The following is a 22,211-nucleotide window of genomic DNA, read 5'->3' on the forward strand; positions in this document are numbered from 1 at the left end:
GGCAAGAAAGCACAACTGAAGGTCAGGAACCAACTTGGCCACTTTATCTATAACAAGAGGGAGGAAGGTTGGCGAGAAGCAGACAGAATGCTTGAGTCCCTTGGCCTTCAGACTAGTTTTCTTTGGACACCCTATGACCCCAATCACTTCATAACTCTAAGAAGGGTCAAGTATAGGCTGTCCGGTTATGATCATGTAAGGATTCCTCACATAGAAAAACATGAAAATCAAGTAAAATGGAGGAGAGGAACCTTAGAGGAGGTTGTCACACAAGAAGAGTTAAATGAAAGAGCAATAAGAAATCTGAGGAAGATAGCTGACCTTGAGCTTTGTTCACAAGTGTTTACTCTTCCAAGCACACAAGTGGGAGCAGTTGCCTCGTCCTCAACTGTAAATCATCAAGCAGCCAAAGCTAGTGAGCAAACCTCTAGCAAAGGCAAGGAAAAAGTGATGGAAACAGAACAGCCACCTCATGAGGAGGTGCAACAGCAACAGCAGCAGGTAGAGCAACAACAGCAGCAGGAACAACAACAAGAAGAGGGGTAGCATAACAAAGAGCAGCCATTGCAGCAAGAAAGGGCAGCTGAGGCCCCAATTTTCACTGAGCAATAGGCTCAGAATACTGTGCCTCCCAGGCAAGAGACTACTACCGAAGCTTCAGTCCTCCAAACTCCACAAAAGGAGGATGTAAGTAAGAAAAGGGACAGAGAGACTCCCCTCACATCATCCATAAATCAGGGAGGAAAAAGGCATAGGATGAATCCCTTCTCTGAGGAGGAAATGCCAATTGGCCAGTCTCTGGGCATGGGCCCACCAAGTAGAGAAGCATCTGCTAGCTCCTTCCAACGGGGACAAGACAGAACAATGGGAGGAGAAGTCAGCTCCTCAAGCCACCAAAGAGAAGCTGAAGGAGGAACCAAACAACAGTTTATTGACATTAAAAGGAAAAATGAGCCACTTAAAATACAGCTCTACAACCATCTGCTGAAAATGGCTCCTACTAACCAGCAAAGACTGATGTCTGCCTATGATGTTCAGGAGGGCAAAATGATCATGAGTCATTTTATGCCAGCTGTACTACAGCCCCAGTCCCCTGCAGATTATATAAGGACCAATCTTGAGGTCCTTGCCAAGGACATCCACCCAATGGACAAAATTGAATTGCACAAACAAACGGGTGAGATGGTGTATGCCTCCCTGGCAGACAAAACACTGGACAATTACAGGCTAGAAAATAGCCTAAATAATACAACTGCCCAGCTTGAGTTGGAAAGGGCATCCTCTCAAGCGAAGGATAACAGAATTAAAGCCTTAGAGGATATAATTATAGAACTTGGGCATGATCCCAAGGATATTAAGGCTGTGCAAGCATTGTTGAAATTAAGGGATGCAGACATGGCAGCCCTTAGAAAGATGGTCAAAGTCCCAGCAACAATTCACCCACAGACTGAAGAAGTTGCTCAGCTAAGGCATGATAAAGATGCCACTGCTTTGTTGGTATCCTTATACAAACAGTTAATCCAGACCCAAGAGAAGCTGGGAGAGTCAGAGGCTGCCCAGGCAGCATTACAGGCAGCATTGCAGCAAAAGGAAGGAGGTCAAACCTCTCAGCCTCCTCCTGAAGTAATTAATCTTGAGGAAGCTCCTCAAACCACTGCTCCTCCAACTCAACAAACAGAACCAGCAGCACCATCCACCTCAGCACCAGCGCCAACAACAGACCAGGCTTCAAGCCTGGACATGCAGAAACTGAGGAATGAAATCCAAGCCCTGGAAGCCCAAATGTCAGAGTTAAAAGAGGCCAGGGAAAATTTGGGCAAGTTGAATGAAAGATATGATAAATCAAAACAGACTGTGGCAGAAAAGGGCAGGGAAATAAAAGCCCTTAAAGACAGGATAAAGGAGCTAGAAAAGGAGCTCACATTGGATAAGGTGACAGCTGAGCTCAAGACAGTGCTATGGGCCAACATTGGCCAATCCATCACTGACCAATGGCAGTACATTGAGACAATCCATGAGCAGTTGGAGCTCATTGCAAAAGCACAGAGGGAAATCCAGAGATCAAGGGCATCTCTAGGCAATATGCCTGAGGTTGCCAATAGAATGATCAATGTGCTTAACAACAGAACAAGTGCTCAGTTAGCTACTATGGGAATCTCCAATAGAACTGAGACTATCCAGCTAATAAAGAGGGTCTTAACACTGAGAAATCTAGTGCAGACACTAGAAAGAAGGACCCAGGATATGCAGACCGAGGTCAAGAGATTCATGGAAAAATTTGTGGCTTTGCAAAACAGAGGTCTTCCAGGCTTACTGAACAGCACAGGAAAACTTCTTTCACATGAAAACTATGCCAAGAGGGTGAACACCTTTGCCACAAATCAGATCACAGAGAAAGCCAGCACCTCAGAGGAAACAGGGCCAGCAACAGGACAAAGTCTCTACAACAGGGTAGAGAGCTTATTTTTTATTATGGATGAGATCAAACATCTGTTTGAATCGCCTCCCAATTTCTATAAATATATAGAGGCAGATGAGACATTAGATGCAATTCTCAGACATCAATTGCCCACACAGGAATGGTGGACTAAGGCAATACAGATGATATTATAAACCATAGCCTGTAAATCAAATTTTGTTATTTATTATTCAAATCTACAAGTGATCATGCACAGGAAAACTTGAAAAGATCAGCAAGCATGAAAGAGAAAGGGCTGAGCCAACTCAGCAGAACTATTTGGCCAACAAAGCACAATTGACAGCTAACAGGAAGCAGGGCCGAAAGTTACAGCAGGACATGCCATAAAGACGCATTTCTCAGAGTTAAAGCAGAATGGTTAGACCGACTCAGTGGCCTCTAAAGGCCAAAATATCTTCTAACAAACATAAAGAGCTTTTATGTTGTATTAAAAACAGTCATAACTTCTTATCTATTGTTCTGTACAAAGTTGGTGAAAACATTCATTTCTCAGATGACTCAATGCCTTAGATATTTTTTATAAGCGTTTGTATATATTTCCCCCTCGCATAAGCTTGCAGGGGTTGTTGTTGATTACTCTTCAAGAGTTCTTTTGCTGTAAAACTTCAGAGTTTAATAAAAAGGCCGATGGAATTTCCAAAGTCTGTGTTGTCTGAGGGATTGTGATGCGATTTGCTGAGTGCTACAGGATTCCTGCATGTTGTCATGACTCAATAAGTTTCCTTTGAACTTTCGTTATGTTTCTTTCTGTTATTTTTCATAACTCATCCATGTTCTAGATTTCACAATTAATGGCAGAGAAAAAGACTAATTCCAGGATTTATTCATAGGATACCCTGAATTCAATCTATGCTATTACAAATGTTTTCTTCAGTTATGGTTATAAAGGTGTGATTCTTAATTGCTACACCCCTACACTCTATCTTTCATAGAAATTATTGTTTAGGAATTCAAGTCTGCTCCTTTACAATATATCTCTTTCTTACAACCCAGCTTAGTGGAAAATTTTTAATTGCTTTTCACTGGTTGCACACATTTCATCACTATAATATCAAGTTTGTTTCATGAGATATTCAAAAGGCCCTGCAGTTTCAGCAATCCTAATCTACCTCTCAAACCACCAGTAACCAAGGACTCCATTGCCCAATGGACTAGAATTATATGAAGGTCTACACCTTAGGTACAGAAGACATCCCTCAACCAAATCATAAAACCAGAACCTGAACATCACAGCTAGCCTAAAATACTATCAAAACAGAGACAAATCACAAAGAGAGAGCCCTCTCTGATTACAGTTTGGCTAGAAACCGTAATCCAAAGATTGGTTAGTGGTTACCCCGGCCGTATTCCCTTGGGAGTCATAGGGAACAACCTGGGTGATAACACTATCCAAGACTCAGAGTCAAAGGCGCACAAAAGCAGCATGTTTACAAAAGATCCTGAAGCTCAGACTGGGTAAAGAAAAAAGAAAAACGCTAAAGAGGGAGGACGCTCTAGAAAATCCTGGAACAAAGAACGGAAGCAATTTTCAATACGGAAGATTGTTCAGGCAACGAAATCCCTAACTCATTGAGTCATTCGCACGGCCGGAAACCGAAATAGCAACAGCACAATCAGTTTGGAAGAAATCTGGGTTATACTAAGTATACACACAGCAAATACACCCAGCCAGAGGAAGATTTTCAAAAATATCTTCTAGTTTGTCGGAAAGAGGTGCCAGCTTTTGTTATTTCTACTTTTACCGCTCGAGCAAAAGAAAAAGACAACCAGCCGACTCTTTGCAGGCGAACCTTGCATTGCTTACAGCACTAAGGAGAAGATACAGAAACGGTTAGAAATTAGATTCAATTTTTAGAAATAAATTCGTTTTAGTAAAAGGGCGGTCATTTGAAGCCGTTTCCTAAATTTGTGTAATTAAGATTAGTTAGTTAGTAGTATTTAACCCTTCTCATGGAATTTGGAGAAGGGTCCGGAAATTTGTCAAAAAACTTGTCCTCAGAACATGCACTTTTGTACCCTCGGAGGGGGTTTTTGATGAATGGATGGATCGAGATTTATTTATGCTTGCATTTTAATGTCTGCTACTGATGTTGCACTTCTGTACTCTTAGTAGATGTTAGAAGTAAGTAGAGATAAATCGTTATTGCTTGAAGTTTGTGAGTGAAATCAATCATAAATGGTACTTTTATCTCTTGATTAATTTCTGCTTATATTCTTAGAGTGATATACAGCTGAATTGTTTATATGTTAATGTACGAATGTGTGGGTTACCATTTGGCACTTTTGTACGGTAGAGTCATTTGTTTGTGCTTGACATATGAATAACTTATTATGCGATATGCTGTTCACAACTGTTTTGCCTAACTTCTTATGCAGAACGGTTTCTCTTAATTGATTTATATTCTTATGATAGTTGAATAATCTTTATTACCAGTTATTGTATGAAATCTTTTTAGATCGCATAATAGAAGAATTTTACCCCCGGGTTAGTATAGATTAGATGTGTTGTTTTTGTTAGATTACAGTAGTATAGAGTCAGTTTAGAGTTTAGAATTAAATTAGCTTAAAATTACCTCTAGTTTAGCATTATCAAAATCTACACACACACACACATCCTTTAGATTTGGAAACTGGTCCCATTATCCCCAGTCGGACCCGCTACACCAAACGGGCAAGGAGCCGCCAACCAGGTTCTGGACCGGGTGGGTATCCCCCTTGTTGTTGACCCGATTTTAGGGCCCTCAACATATTTGGCGCTAGAAGGAGGGCACGAGCTATGAATGGCAACTAAGTCAAAATCCAAATACCATTCTGAGAGTAAATCACCCTCATCAACTCCCCCGACTTCTCCAATACGGTTAAACCCGGAGTTAGAAGTCGCTCGAGTATCCACCGCTGCTACCTACCCTAATATATCAGACCAACTCATCATTGAACCCCCGGAAATTCAAACTTTGATTCGTAAACTCGAGGGATTCTCTATTTTTTCTCAGAGGTCTGATAAATCTCACAGCAGCGTGACTTCGCAGTATAATCCTGCTCATCCCCTGACCAGATTGAAGAGTGAAAAATTTGGTATTCAACCAAGTGAACTCCCTCTCCCTACTAGGAAAAGAGCAAGGAAAGCACCACTAGAGTCTGACAGTGAGACTCTTTCATCTACTTCGTCCATTTCAACCCCCTCACCGCGAAGTCAACAACCCACATCCTCATCCCAAATCACTCATCCATCTTCCACAGCCCTTCCTCTTCAAATCATCAAAGATTATAATATCTTCATCTTCTCAGCATCATGGACCATCTTCTGCACTTTCATTAACTAGCGGCTCAACGATGGCCCAGTCTCCATGGAACAATCCTGGGGCGGTTTTAATGCCTCCACCCCTGAGCCCAATACTGTCCCATCCTGAGAAATGGCTACCTAAATTCAATCCAGAAACAGGCATGCTAGCTAAAGAGCATATCAATAATTTCATGCTTTCTGTTAATCTCAATGGAGTTACCAACGAGGATGCTGTTGTCCGGCTTTTTCCTTATACATTGCAAGGAACAGTCGGGTCATGCTACTTTTCGTTACCTTCTGGGTCCATCACAAGTTGGGACATTTTTCAAAGTCAATTCCTCACCAAGTTTGGCGATGACAGATCAACAACGACATTGATCAATGACCTATCTAATCTTAAAGCTGAGGCTAGAGAACCCATTAAAGATTTCAATTTACGGTTCAATAAGATCCTCAACGAAATTCCCACTACTTCTCAACCCAGCGAGGAAGTAAGATGTGAATGGTACATCACGGCCTTACCATCAAACTTGGCTATCTTCGTAGATAGGGCAAGCAAGACGACCTTAGTTGAAAACTTGACAGAAGCGCTAGCAGTAGAAAAGTGCGTAGTTGCCCTAGAAAAGAGATCTGTAATAGAAGAACGCAAATCTAAGAAAATCTCTTTCAAAGAAGACACCAAGAAGAAGCAAACGAAAGATCCTTTCGATATGGAAGGAGTACAAAAAGTGTTAAAGGCCATGTCCAATGAGATGATTGACATAAGAAAACAAGTAGCAGAAACTTCTTCAAAAAATCCCTACAGGTCTTTTAAAAGGAATCCTCCCATGGAGGTGAAACCACCCAATGCTGTCTCAAACGTCGAATCTGAAGAAGAAGAAGAAGAAGAGAATACCACTGAAGGGCAGACCGATGATGAAGAAGTTGTGGAACTACAAGGAATGTGGGATTTCATCCTCCCACAAGAAGAAGATCAAGAAGCATTTCCGGTTAGCACACGAAGCAAAAATCAACTTGATCCTCCCCAAACTACCCCTAAACAGAAGGGCGCAAGCCCTGCAACAAAAGATAAGGTCGCAACAAAGAAAGCAACCGCTAGAGCGACCCAATTTATCCCAGTCCAATCAGATCAAACACCTCCATCAAGAACACTAATAGTGTCGGATGAAATGGAGTATAACATTATCGATGACATGAAAAAGACTAGGGCTAATATCACTCTTTACGAATTGAGCAAATTGAAGCATCAACAGAAAATAATGATGAAAGAATTACATGCCGTGCCTACTACATCTTTACCTACAGCTATAGCTTCCCACAACATGGGAAGACCTCCAACCAACATGATCAATAAGATTGATCTGAATGACATTTCCTTGATTGGAGGAAGATCAAGATCCCATACTCCTCCTTTTCTTCTCACTTATGAAATTTTCAATAAAAACGTGCACAATTTCTTGGTTGATTCTGGTGCTTCAACGAATATTTTACCCAAATCAATATGTGCCAAATTGAATGTTCAGCCACAAAAAATCCGCAGTGTGCATAGTTCAACTTGATCGATCTCAAGTCGAAGTGATTGGTGAACTTAACTAGGTGACCATAAGATTGTCGTCTAACCCGAAAGTATGCCAAGTTATCGACATTTTAGTAGCTGATATCCCTGAATTCTATGGTTTAATTCTTAGCAGGGATTGGTCCGAAAAACTCCACGGATATTTCTCAACCGACTGGTCGCACATGTGGTTACCCTACAACGGTAAACCCAATCAAATAAAGGTTGAACGAGAGTTGCACCAAAAGTACATAGTGACTGAATTGGAAGGAGAGAATGAAGCAATAGCATACAACAGCAGTATCATAGGCAATTACTCAGTAGATTCTTTCCTCGGCAATTTCAATGCTCACACCTCACCTTACTTAGAAAATTCAGTTTTGTCCCAAGTTGAAAATGTTTCCCAAACTGATGATTCAAAGTGTTTTAATTTTTTAGATACCTCTGTAAATACATCTTTGTTTTGGAAATTATATTTTGATGGCTCTAAATCCAACGAGGGAGCAGGAGCAAGATGCGTTCTGATTAGCCCAGACAGAAACAAGACCATGCTTACATGCAGACTTGAGTTCGATTGCACAAATAATACAGCGGAATACGAAGCCTTGGTGCAAGACCTATACAAAGCAATCAGGTTGAATGCTAAGTATCTTCAAGTCTTTGGAGATTCTGAAATTGTCGTCAAATAGGTACGTAACACCATACATTTCCTGTCAAGTCATTTAAAGCACTATCAATCTTTAGTACAAGATCTGACTTCACATTTCATAGCATTCAATATTTCGTCAATCCCAAGACTCCAAAATGCGAGCGCAGACCTGTTAGCTAACGTAGCCTCTAGACTTATTCCCTCCGAAGATTTTAGTCCCGATAGGTTCTCAATAGAATTAATCTTTAGACCATCCATCCCTGACAACATCACCAACTGGAGAGTATTCAACAACGATCCTGACATTGAAGGATCCTACTCAAATCAAATAATTGACGAAGACCATCATGATCACCAAATACACCAAAATAGCACTGATAATGCTATACCTAAATCGGTGGTTAAGTTAGAAGATTTATATGATTTAAAAAGTCGGTTTAAAAGGTCTGCCAATTCTAAACTCTACAGTTCAACTCTGAATTATGAATTAGTGAACCTAGGAACCGATCAGAAGCCGCAAAACGTTAATCTGGGCCACGGCCTAGCCCCTGAAGAAAAATCAGCATATATCCGTCTTCTGAGACAATACAAAAACTTTTTTGCATGGAATTACGATGAGCTGAAGACATACAACACTTCTATCATTCAACACACTATCCCTATGATTGACAATGAAAAACCTGTCCAGCAGAAGCTCAGAAAAATCCACCCCAACTTAGAAAATCAGATAAAGACTGAGCTAAATAAATTGTTGAGAGCTAGAATAATTTTCCCCGTCAGACATTCCAAATGGGTATCCAATATGGTGCCCGTTAGAAAGAAAAACGGAGATATCAGGATCTGTATTGATTTCTGGAATCTCAACAAAGCCTGTCAGAAAGACAATTTTCCCCTCCCACCTATGGAGCAAATACTACAGGCAGTAGTGGGCTTAGAATTAATGTCTTTCCTGGATGGATTTTCGGGATACAATCAAGTGCTGGTACATCCCGATGATCAGTTGGAAACCACATTCCGAACCAAATGGGGCACATACGCATATCGCAAGATGCAATTTGGTCTGATCAATGCCGGCACTACCTTTCAGAGAGCCATGGACATCGCGTTTAAAGGTTTAGTCAATAAATCGGTAGTGATTTACCTGGATGATATAATAGTGTACTCCAAGAAGCAAAGCGACCATCTCAAAGACTTGAAACAAATCTTTCAAAGATGTTTCAGGTATGGGATTTCACTTAACCCAAAGAAATCTTTTTTCGCATTAAGTGAAGGGAAATTGCTAGGATTCATAGTGTCGAAATCTGGTATTCACATTGAACCTGACAGAATCAAAGAAATTTCCAAAATATCCATGCCCCATAACAAAAAGGTCATGCAATATTTCCTTGGACAAATCAATTTTGTAAAAAGATTTGTCCTGGATTTTTCACGTATCATTTCTCCTTTACAAAATATGATAAAAAAGAATTCAAATTTTAAATGGGGTCTAGACGAGCATGAATCATTCAACTTGATCAAGCAAGCAATCATTAACGCTCCATCTTTAGCTACCCCAAATTTTTCAGAATCTTTTATCTTATACACTTTTGCCTCAAAGAAATCTTATGCCACGATTTTAACTCAAACAAATCAAGAGAAGGCAGAAGCTCCAATCGCATTCTTTAGCTCGAACTTACAAGGTGCTGAGCTCAATTATTCAGACGTGGAGAAACAGGCATATGCTGTTTTCAAAGCGATCAAATATTTCAGACCTTTCTTACTTAAAGCCCATACCAAAGTCGTAGTACTGTTTCCAGTGGTAAGAAACCTACTGGTATAGAAGGATGTGGGCGAAAAGAGAGCAAATTGGATTACCGCTTTACAAGAGTACGATCTTGAGATCAAGCCAGCAAACATCGTAAGAGGTCAAGGCTTCTGCAAGATGTTAGCTGCAGCATCGCAAATTCCAGAGAACTCATCTGAAGAGGTACATACATATGAGGTAAGCCTAAATGACGCAGAATCATTATATGCGGACACCATTTATTATCTTAAGAACGGGTATGCACCATCACACCTAGATCACACCGAGAAAAGAGCTCTGAGATTGAAAGCTAAACAATACCAGCTCATAAATGATGTTCTGTTTAAAAGGAATTACGATTCTGTACTTCTTAGGTGTCTTGAGAAAACTGAAGCCGAAAAGGTTTTGCAGGAACTCCACGATGGACCAGTAGGTGGACACTATGCTAGAGAAGCTACTGCGCATAAGATCTTACGTGCAGGATATTATTGGCCCACGCTGTTCAAAGACTCATACAATTACGTAAGGAAATGCCAAATCTGCCAGACTGCTGCAGGGAAACAAAAGAAATCGTCCATGCCACTACAGCCGTTTAACATCGAGCAACCATTCAGCCAATGGGGCTTGGACATAATAGGTGAGATCGTTCCTCACTCTTCTAAGCAACATAGGTATATCCTCACGGCAACAGATTATTTTACTAAATGGGTAGAAGCAGTTCCTCTCAAGACAGTTAATTCTGAAAACGTTATTGACTTCATAGATCAATTTATCATCACTAGGTTTGGATTGCCAACGGCCTTAATGTTTGATAATGCATCATACTTTTCTGGAAATGCAATGACTGAGTTTGCACTTAAAAGAGGGTTCAAACTGAAGTATTCTGCCAACTACTATCCGCAAGGTAATGGGTTGGCTGAATCAACAAACAAAAACCTAATCAGGATTATTAAAAGATTAGTCGACCAAAACCAAAAGAATTGGCACAAAGCGCTGGTAAATGCTTTATGGGCAGATAGAATTATGAAGAAAGCTTCAATCGGCACTTCTCCCTTTAATTTAGTTTATGGGAAAGAAGTGGTTCTTCCAACTCACTTAGTCATTCCCTCTTTGTCTTTAGTACAACACACCGATGAAGTATCTACTTCCTCCTTACAACGGAGACAAATGGAAATAATCAAATTAGAAGAACAACGAGAACAAGCTAAGAAAACCCATGCTCACCACCAATCGCTGATAAAATTCTCTTTTGACTCAAGCATAATGACCAGAAAAAGCTTTCAGATGGGAGATTTAGTTTTGAAATGGGATAAGGCTCATGAAGAAAAGGGCAAGCATACAAAATTTCAGAAGCTGTGGCTTGGTCCTTTTCGGATTGTAGAATTCATAGGCCCATCGACATTTGTGTTGCAGGATTTGGCAGGTAGAAGAGATTCTTTGCCTGTGAATGGACAGATTCTTAAAATGTATTTTCCATAGAAGATCGTTCTTCTATTTTTGTAGGATAGTTTTAGTTTGTTTTTCTTATTTTGTTTTTTTTCCTCTTTCTTATAAATAAAACCGGTTGTAAGCGATCATTGAAAAGGATTCATGAAAGAGCACACCAATTCTCTATCAGATTTTGATTTCACTTGTACAAATAGCAAAACTTTTAGAAAAATCTAATTTTTATTATTGACAAATAGAGTTAACTTTAACCTAAATTTGATATTAGTTTCAACCCCTCAAAAACTTTGATGAAAGCAACCTTTGGTGAAAAATTGTTTTATGTCAGCACAATGAAAGGTATCATAAATAATAAAATAAATATTCCCTGTAAAGCTGTTGTTTTCAAACTGTATTATTGTCATCCAGAGCTTTCTTAAGGAAAAACAATGACTTCCTCCCTGCAAAAGGAAACCCCAGCATTCAAAGAAACAATCCGAGAAAACACTATATATCAAAGAATAAGAGGTCTCATCACTAGCCGGCTTATCATGATCACAGATATTATAACTTGCTGACTTTGCCAATACTGTCTATCAAAACAGGGCAACGACTCAAGATTGTTGCAATCAAAAGACAAGGGGTCTCATCACGAGCCAGCTTGTTCAGTAAAAGTGTAAATCAAGTGAATGACTGTGTCATAATTTGGCCACCAAACCAAGACATTGTTCTTTAGAGAATAAAAAAAGGAAAAAGTGTCAAAAAGGATTTTTCTCTGAAAAGTTGTAAATAACCTCAAGCAGGAAAAAGGATCATTGCTAGATAACATGGTAACCCTGTCGAGGCTATGGACGCTTGCGGGCAGCAGAGGCTATACCTACGACAAATGAGCATATTTTAAAACCAGTACGCAGAGAAGACCTTATTTTATCTTTAAAAAAGGATCGAGTAATGTCTGGTGTGAATGCAAGAACTAAGCCTAAGGAAGCAGACAATTGGAATAAAAGGAAGGTTGAGACGAAGTATCGTTGACAGGATAAGGGGTAATCTACTCTATCTGTCCATAACAAAAGTTAGACATATGAAAATTTTTCTGTTTCGGAAGTGGAAATGTCAATAGAAAAGCAGAGATAACTGGTTCTTCACAGTGAATCGCCATTGTTGTGGTCACCAACAACCCCCCTCTTTGTTTGGTATTAGCAATAACATCAAGCAAAGGGGGACTCTTAACCAAAAATCCCAAAAATATTTTTGTCAAAAATTTTGTATTTAACTCCCTAAAATCTATATCGCATCACAAAGAGATAGTGAAGCGTTTTCCTATGCGCATAAATAAGCTGCAATGAAGCGATGCGACATTCATCGCATCACATATTTTGAAAGCGCCCTTAAAAGAAAACCATAAGGAAATCGCCGACGGTCGATATGCGACGTCGCATATCGCAACGTCGCATAGACAGAGCACGACGATCAAATGGAAAATGCGATCTTGTGATTTGCGATCTGCGATCTTACAAACTGCGATCTTGTGATCTGCGATCTGTGATGAATGAGACTATTAATTGCTGCGATGCGAATCGCAGAAACTACTGATCGCAAAGTTTCTTAGGCATGATCTGTAAACCCAAAATTAAGCGCGCACCTTAAGGGAAATTAATGATTGCACACCTGAGTATCCAAAGATGATCGTGTTGCATTTTTTGAAGAGTCAAGTCATTATGAGTGTCATGATTATGAATTCATTAGAACTTAAAGCTTTCATGTCGATCTTTTCGTCATTTCTCTTTTCCTTTGCGTAAACTATAAGGCAGCAACTAATATAAATCTATATGCAGGAAACATCTAAGGAAAAGGGGAAAGCGCCAATACTAGAAGAACAGAGAGGAGATGCCTTCGCAAATGGATGCCGCATGCAGCAGGGCCGCGGATTCCAGAGTATCACTCAACAGACACTGATGAAAATAGACTATCCAAGACTCAGAGTCAAAGGCGCACAAAAGCAACATGTTTACAAAAGATCCTGAAGCTCAGACTGGGTAAAGCAAAAAGAAAAACGCTAAAGAGGGAGGACGCTCCAGAAAATCCTGGAACAAAGAACGGAAGCAATTTTCAATATGAAAGATTGTTCAGGCAACAAAATCCCTAACTCATTGAGTCATTCGCACGGCCGGAAACCGAAATAGCAACAGCATAATCAGTTTGGAAGAAATCTGGGTTATACTAAGTATACACACAGCAAATACACCCAGCCAGAGGAAGATTTTCAAAAATATCTTCTAGTTTGTCGGAAAGAGGTGCCAGCTTTTGTTATTTCTACTTTTACCGCTCGAGCAAAAGAAAAAGACAACCAGCTGACTCTTTCCAGGCGAACCTTGCATTGCTTACAGCACTAAGGAGCAGATACAGAAACGATTAGAAATTAGATTCAATTTTTAGAAATAAATTCGTTTTAGTAAAAGGGCGGTCATTTGAAGCTGTTTCCTAAATTTGTGTAATTAAGATTAGTTAGTTAGTAGTATTTAACCCTTCTCATGGCATTTGGATAAGGGTCCGGAAATTTGTCAAAAAACTTGTCCTCAGAACATGCACTTTTGCACCCTCGGAGGGGGTTTTTGATGAATGGATGGATCGAGATTTATTTATGTTTGCATTTTAATGTCTGCTACTGATGTTGCACTTCTGTACTCTTAGTAGATGTTAGAAGTAAGTAGAGATAAATCGTTATTGCTTGAAGTTTGTGAGTGAAATCAGTCATAAATGGTACTTTTATCTCTTGATTAATTTCTGCTTATATTCTTAGAGTGATATACAACTGAATTGTTTATATGTTAATGTACGAATGTGTGGGTTACCATTTGGCACTTTTGTATGGTGGAGTCATTTGTTTGTGCTTGACATATGAATAACTTATTATGCGATATGCTATTCACAACTGTTTTGCCTAACTTCTTATGCAGAATGGTTTATCTTAATTGATTTATATTCTTATGATAGCTGAATAATCTTTATTACCAGTTATTGTATGAAATCTTTTTAGATCGCATAATAGAAGAATTTTACCCCCGAGTTAGTATAGATTAGATGTGTTGTTTTTGTTAGGTTACAGTAGTATAGAGTCAGTTTAGAGTTTAGAATTAAATTAGCTTAAAATTACCTCTAGTTTAGCATTATCAAAATCTACACACACACACACATCCTTTAGATTTGGAAGCTGGTCCCATTATCCCCAGTCGGAGCCGCTACACCAAACGGGCAAGGAGCCGCCAACCAGGTTCCAGACCGGGTGGGTATCCCCCTTGTTGTTGACCCGATTTTAGGGCCCTCAACAGAACCCAACCCTTACCCAAGTTTGGGGTAAGTAGCATGGAAATTTTTATCTAGGTAAAAACTTAATTCCCACTGCATTTACCATTTCCAGCACCAGTGCAGGTAGATATTGAAGATAAAATTCTACCTTTCTTCTATTTTTCCATTTCGTAATTCCTGCTATTTTTCTTTTCTTAATCCCATAATGGATTGCCCTCCTCTTTCTTCTAAAAATTTATCCCTATCTGATTTCGTAAAATCCCTCTTTTCCCCCTTGAAGTTTTTCCGCATCCCATTTTTGTTTATCCCCCTTGGTAATATTATTCTTGGAATCCTTGTTATCATATTGCTTACTATTATGAAAATTACCCCTTCCAACTTCTTTTTTCCCTCATGAATCGACTGCAGAATCTGATGCAGTCAGATCAGAAGGCATGCTCATGAAATACCAAAAAATGGCGAAAAAAATTCTCTTGTATATTAAGGCAAATATTTTTAGTCTAGCCAAACAACTCAGTTGTATCAGAATTTATTATCCCCTTTTTCCTTAATTCCACAGAAATCCCTGGTGCAGGAACATGCATCATCAGTGCAGGAAGGTACAGTGCAAGCAGGTTTAGTGCAGGCACGTTGTAGTGCAAGTAGGTTCAGTCCAAGCACGATTAGTGCAAGTAGGCAACAGACTGTGATAACACAATGCAATAATGGTTAACGTAGTATAAGAGCACTTGATGCAGAACGCTTGATCAAATTCACTTTTTATTTCTGTAGATGAATGACTACCATAGTGATAGATCAGAGCATTGTATTATTTAAATTTTAGTTAAGAATTTCTTTATAATTTACTAATTTAGGGAGAAATCATTTAAAGTGCAAGATATTTTAGGTTCTGAGGTCTAATATTTTTAATGAGTGCCAAAGTACACCTTATGTGAATTATGAGGAAAATGAGGATAGTAAAGATCTACTTGAAATTCCACACTTACCTCTATTGGAAAATATCCTCTATCACTTTTTCATGATAGCCTTACCTCATAATCTGATCCCCCATGACCATTACACCATTGCCATAAAAATTTCAACCTCCTCCAATTATCATTGCCTACCTGTAGCAGATTGATACATGTGTGCATCCGTCTCGAAAGGGTGATTTTAATGATTGAATGTGATTGGATGGAAGGGAACAACAAGATGGTGGAACGGTCAGATCTCCATCATAAAATTCTTGGCAGGTCCTTTGCACTATGCATTGTGAAACCTTCCTAAGGTTGTGAAGGAGATAGAACAAATGGTTGAACATCGAAGTAGTCTTGCACTATTGCAACAATCGGGATTGCTCCCACTTTTGTAGAAATTCGACAGGTTCGATATGGTCGTGGCTCTAGAATTTGCAAAGACATTCGAGGAAGGCCGAGCTAAGGTAGGCTCACTAGAATTTGAGGTCATGGAAGAATCTATAGCACGAGCTACAAGCATGTCAACCACATGGGAAAAATGGTTCAAAAAGGAGAGGATCAAAAAGAAAATATGGCACCAATTTATGGTTGAATGGAAGCTCAAAGTCGACTAGAAGAAAGGACTTCCACAGAGAACCATGCTTGGAAAATGGAAAGACCTCTTGTACATATTACAAGAGTTTCTGACTTGTGAGGGACATTACACATTAACGTTCGTGTCCCATATCTAGTTGTTGCTACATTTTGAATCAGGGAAATGCATCAATCTCCCTTATTACCTACTTCGAAGTTTAGAGAAAATGGTGAAAGGAGTGTAGAATGGGGATACGAGCTGCGTTGCACATAAAATGTATCATCACGGGCTCATTGTAATCCTGGTTACGAAAGAGTTGGAGGCTAAGGAAATAACTTGGGTGGCGTTCTTGAAATAATTTTGGGAATGAAGTTGAGGGGAGTCAGTTGGAAGGAGTGAAAGAAAGAAGATAAAAGTCGAGGCTTCACGCTCTGCCAAGACAAAAATCAAGGAAAAACAGGTGCAAGAAGAGGAGAAACCTGTTGAAGAAACTTCGTCCTCAACAAAAAGATGAATGACCAAGACCTCGATGAAGAAAAGGACTGTCTCTTCAGGGACAAGTCAAACTCATTCGAGCTCCCCGATTTTGATTGATGAGTCACCCTAAACTTCACCTGGAGATCACAACCTCTCAGTTCTTGCGGATGCACCAGCTCATATTGTGGTGAATGAATAAAATGCAGAGAAGGAGGATGACCTACCCTTGTTGGCCTTACTTCATAAGTTGAAGAAGAAAATAATGACATAGAATGAAAGTAGAGACACAACGGAGGGTCAGGTAGATGACGAGGTGTAGCGCATAGAAACTCGCGACAATTTTGATGAACAGGGTACTAGAGCCCTTGACGAGGTGAATGAACAAGGTACTAAAATCCCTAATGAATTGAGTGAACAGGGTATTGAAGCCCCTGATGAGGTGAACGAATAGGGTACTAAAGCCCCTGATGAGTTGGATGTACAGGGTACTGAAACCCCTCATGAGTTAGATGCGTAGGGGGATGAAACCCTCGGTGACATGGAAGCTCCTGGCACAAAAACCCTTGGTGATATTATGATGCAGACATTGGATGGCCAAGATAACTTTGATCTTGGCAACGACAGTACATGTTTTGAATAGGTTGCAGAAAAAGTGCTTGCACCAGAAAACTTGGAAATGGAGATGTATGATCTCTATCTGAATATCCAGATAGTAGAGCTCAAACAACAAATTCACAGCTTGGAGGCATTAAACCAGGTCATGAAGGAGTAGACCTGGCAGAAGTAAGGTAAGATAGAGTTGGTAGAAGAGGTCAAAGAACATAAACGTCAAGTGAAGGTGTGGAAGTTTCAAGCTTCTAAATGCTACAAGTGCCTCAAGATGTTGACCAAACATCTTAAAAAAGTCTGAGGTAAGAAGATGAAGGTAGTGAAGGCAAGGATCAATATCCAAGTGCAGGATTGAAATATGGCTCTATGTTGAAGATTTTTGTAGCAGGTAAATGTTGTGTGAGGACACACAAAAGCTTAGGGATGGGAGGATGTTGGTAGGCAAAAATGATCTATTTTTACCCCCTTCTTATTACAAAACCCTAATCATTAACCTCTATTTATCTCCATAAACCTCCGCATTCCGGCACTAGCCCAAGAATACTGTCTATTCCTACATAAGATTCATATTTCATATTTAAGTTTTATTAGGTGCTTAATTAATCACTTTAAATAGAATTTGTACCTTTAATATTTCTTGTAACTTATATTTACCTTCTTAAAGTATTTGATAAACTAAAGTATTAATCATTATACTAGCTTGATCTAGTGCAGGTAGATTCCTGCACTACTGACAACTATTCGTTCTATGATCTCCGCAATAGCTCGATCACTTCACACGGTAATCTTGGTCCACATCATCCAGTTCGGCTTTGGTAATCCAGAGTTGAAATCAAAGTGGAGGATAGCCAGGGATATGGTGGAGGATCAGGTCTATCTCTGAGACTCAGGTCTACAACCAACGAATAGTTCGCACCTTGTTATAGCCACTGGCTTCATTTGCAATTTTGTTTGTTATTTCATTTTAGCTTTAAAGACTTGATTTGGAATGACTCTGTAGTTTTTTGTCAGGGCCATATGCCGAAGGGTTGTATAAAATATAACTTTTGTATAGAACTAGGTTAGAGAGCAATAGCGATAGCAATACAATTATAATTTTGGGTTAATTTGTAATCTCATTGTTGCCCTTGTTGTGGGCTGGACTTGAACTCAAATGTATATTTGCTTATCGGAATTAATACAAGGATGAGTGCCATGATTTTCTCATTTTATGTTTTAATTCTTCATTGATATGTTATTAAAGTGCTAAAGGTTTTCGTTTCCTAAAACGTGAAATGAGCTGGTTGGCTTGGGCCCAACCATCCCAGCTCATTCACCCTCTTGCTCTCGTTGTGTTAAAGGTGTCTTAAGTTTTTTTGTTTGCAGAAGTGTGGTTTGAATCTTAATTTCATTCTTGCTTATGGATTTTGATTTATTTCATTAAATAGTCAAAGTTTGAATAGATCCATTCTGTGAAAGTTAAATTGAATTACTTTACTTCCTATAATTTCTTTTCTGGTTTTCTTTCGCTTGGATCATGAAGATAAGATCATTCCTACATCAGTGCATGTAGGATCTTACACTCTGGTTCACTAGTTCATTTACAACAACTGTTTCATTCTTTTTCCCTTATATGATTTAATCTATTTCTGCAAAGCAAGCATCATCATCAAAAGGAGGAATTTCTAATACTAAAAGTTAAATTCCTAAAGATTAAGGATGAATTCATGAAATAGAAAAGAGTGTTGCTGCAATATCTTAATTTATATCTGCATCTCACGATCTAAGGAAAAGGATTAAAAGTAATCTGAAATATTATAGTGAACTCGTTTCGAGTTAGATTTGATTGCATGCAAAACCCTTTGATTGAGGAAATTCTACTTTAACTTTTGAAGATTGTTTTCATTTTAAAGGTTTATTCATATTTGAGAGATTCAGTTGATTAAAGCATTCCTTTTCGTGCACAAGCTATTTCAAATTCTGCTCGCATTTGCAATTATTTTTATAGTTAACATGCTCTTCTATTTTTCTCAAAAGTAAATTGGAATGCTTGGTGTAGGAATCTCTGTTCCAGTACAAGGACCAGTGTCTTGCTATAGGAACGGAGTGCTCCAAGCCTTAAGGCATAAGTCTTTAGTATAAGTGTAAAATATACTTCTCACATAAGTTCTGTACCTCTACTAGTGCAAGCTAATTGCAAGAGTATAAGAGCTATTGCTTACTGTGAGAAGGAAAATCATTTATAAGGTAGATCTTTTCAATGCCCACTTTTTAAAAAACCACCATCTATACTAAGGATAAACATAGAGTTTTACTTCAGCAGTTAATATTGTTTACAGCAGTGTGAAAGTTCCTTTATTTGATTTCTTCACAAATTCATTCCTTTACATTCTATCACTAGAATTACTTTTGTGTCAGTTTCCTTTGATATTTTTCTATTTGATTCTACAAGATTTCAATTGAGAAGTAGGAATATAAATAGGAAAAGTTCATACCACTTCTGGCATTACTTGTGCTTCGTCTCTAAGTTTATGAAACCCTCAGGTCGACAGTTAAGTGTTGAAGGAGATTTCTTAAGTGCAATTCCTACACCCCAAATAGGTTGCATGTAGCCTTGCAAATGACACACTTAAGTGGGTGATAAACTGGATTGACAAGTTTATCAAGAGTGAGAGGTCCACCAGAAGCAATTAGGGTTGTTGAGTCCTTACAAGAACTTAACTCAGGAGTATCCTATGACTTAGATCATCTGATCGCATTTATTTTTTCTTGGCACATAACAATGGGCATATGATGAGTAGGATTAAAGGATCAACCCTCACTGACCCCTTATGGAGGTAGAGGAGCATGGGAAACCATTTGTTGTTTGGGTTGTGTAGGGAATGCATGAGTTAAAACAACCATCTATTGGTGTTATCGGGAAAAGTGTCTATTCAGAACGACCCTATCCCACTGAGGTGTGACAGTGACCTCAGAAACAAACAGGGAAAACTACTCTTGTATTCTCCTTTATGAACTATAAACGAAGAGGAATAGGATGAACCAACCTGTGTCTTGCGCTAGTCCTTTGATCCAATCTCTCTCCTCTTTGACAGATTCCAGCTACCTGCTCCCTTACTTGCCCAGCGTCACCAAGTTCCTGCAAGATCACAGAAGAAGGAAACTACACAAAGACATGGATTTATGTTCCTAAAAAGCTTAGGATCAGATTTAAGCTAAACATACAAATATAACAAACATTAATGGCATACAAGCATGTAGGAGAAACTCTAATAGTTTTATTGATAAAACAAGAAGATCCAGGAGGAGTTACAACCGATGATTCCTGACCCAGCATTAACCTCCCAGCATAGAATCCCCTCTTCACCTCCAACAAAGCATAAATCACCCAATACTCTGATATCTATCTCAAGACCAACAACAATTATCTGCAATGTACAAAATTCCAGCCTTCTGGATCTCTTGGTGAGGGATCCATATATAGATGTATGCAAAGAGGATGCGTCAGCTCATGAATTGATTAGTGGCCTCTCTCTGTCAGTTCTTGCTTCCACTTGGAGACTGAGAGCCTCTTACTCATCACTAGTCGAATTCAGTGAGGCAAGTGTCATTGGAGAAGATTCTGGAAGTTTCCATTGTCTCTCCACCTCGTGGAATGACTCTTCCACTTGTCATTTCCCGCTCAACGCACCCTGGTAGTGCATTCAAGTGCGTTGCAATGCACCTAGCCAGTGCATTTGGGTGCTTTGCAACGCAGCTAGCTAGTGGAGCAGCTGAAATGATCCTGATTTGACTAGTTCTGAGCAGTTTCTGGTGGAGAACTTCTGGGAGAAGCTGTAATTTGTTGACCTTGTTTCTTTAGGAGCTGGAACAACACTTTTAGGGACTTAGGATCCCTTTGTTTATGGACAGTTCATGCTTATAGCTGTAAGGCACAAAAATGTCTATAACAGTTGCCCCCTAAAGTATGAGGCCGTTTATCGGGTGAAATGCTTTATTAGGAGGATCCGAAGTTCTTTCAATGCTGGGAGGAGACCTGTAATAAGATATAATACAGTACATTATCTTCATACTGTTTTCATGATCTAGCTGAGGTGGGCATTCCCATGCTCAGCTTTATAAATTCATTTTCATGTACATAGGATAGACAATCGTCTGATGGTAGACTGATGATTCTGATGAAGTCATCATCCTTTTGGTAGGATGATTATCTGTGCTGCAATGCTGTACATTTCAATGTCTTTATTTTTCCTGAATATATATCGCAGCCCGGATGGATGAAACTAGATCCGGGGTCTTCAATCTCGTCCGATCTTCACTCGAAGTACAAGTCGATCCATGTGAGAAATGTTTTGAAGTCGAACATGGAAAGACATCGCTTGATTACCAGTCAATGATGTAAACTGTTAACAAGCGCGAGAGGAATCACCGATAATGATAATGACCCTCAAGGTATTGCAGTACAATTCACGTGGTGTGAATAAAGGACTTGGCGTCGAACACCACGCAAAATCTTTCGGTTGAAGGTCATTGATGTATACTTGTCGCCGGAAGTGAGAAACTTGCCATTGAGGCATGCAAGCTTCAAAGTACTGAAGGGGTTGTTCCTAGATCAACTTCTTGGATAATGAGCTGATGTTGACAAGAAGCGATCCGTCAAAGGAGGGCCTTAATGAATCCCACATCAATGACATGGAATGGAGCAAATGATTTTGATGGAGGTGAAAACGATCTGGTGATATATGGTTGAGGGTGGCGGTCATGAAAGAATGAAGTATAATGTATGGTAGTGGATGGGACACGGGTGACTTCTCTGGATGACTTCTCTTGAACATGTCGGTGACACTTATGTGATGGATTGGTAGCATTTACCCCAAATGTGGATGGTATGGCGTGACCATGGTGATGTGACCGGTGAATGAAACAACCCAACCCGACTCAGGCACGGAGTGGAAGTGTCATGTTCAAGAGCGACTTGCTACCAATAAAGTTTCTTTGAGTTTTCTTCCCAATTTTTCCCCAGTCATTGCTGACCAGTACCTCTTTATTTTTGTCAAGCTTGAGGAGGATAACATATGCTTGTTCTATAATTTGCCCTTCGGGCAAACCCATCGCTATGTTTTAACGAGCCTAGCG

This window comes from Pinus tabuliformis, chromosome 2_1 (assembly GCF_031772625.1).
Source record: "Pinus tabuliformis cultivar Carrire ecotype Pingquan chromosome 2_1, CPIR1, whole genome shotgun sequence".
Lineage (NCBI taxonomy): Eukaryota > Viridiplantae > Streptophyta > Pinopsida > Pinales > Pinaceae > Pinus > Pinus tabuliformis.